Genomic DNA, 232 nt, shown 5'->3' on the forward strand with positions numbered 1-232 from the left:
TATGTGGACTGCCTAGGAGTGAAGGAAACCCTTCTTTATATATAATAATAAAGATAAATAGATCTTTTAAAAAAAAGTTCTCTAAAAAAAGTTATCTCCCTTCTTCTATCCTCTTCCTCTTTTCTCTTCTTCTTTGTTTAGTCTGTTTCTTATCTCATTTTTTCTGTTTCTTATCACTTTTCTGTCACAATCCGTCAAGTACAACGATGAGCTTAACAAATCTTTTTCATCA

Source organism: Brassica oleracea, chromosome C5, assembly GCF_000695525.1.
Source record: "Brassica oleracea var. oleracea cultivar TO1000 chromosome C5, BOL, whole genome shotgun sequence".
Classification (NCBI taxonomy): domain Eukaryota; kingdom Viridiplantae; phylum Streptophyta; class Magnoliopsida; order Brassicales; family Brassicaceae; genus Brassica; species Brassica oleracea.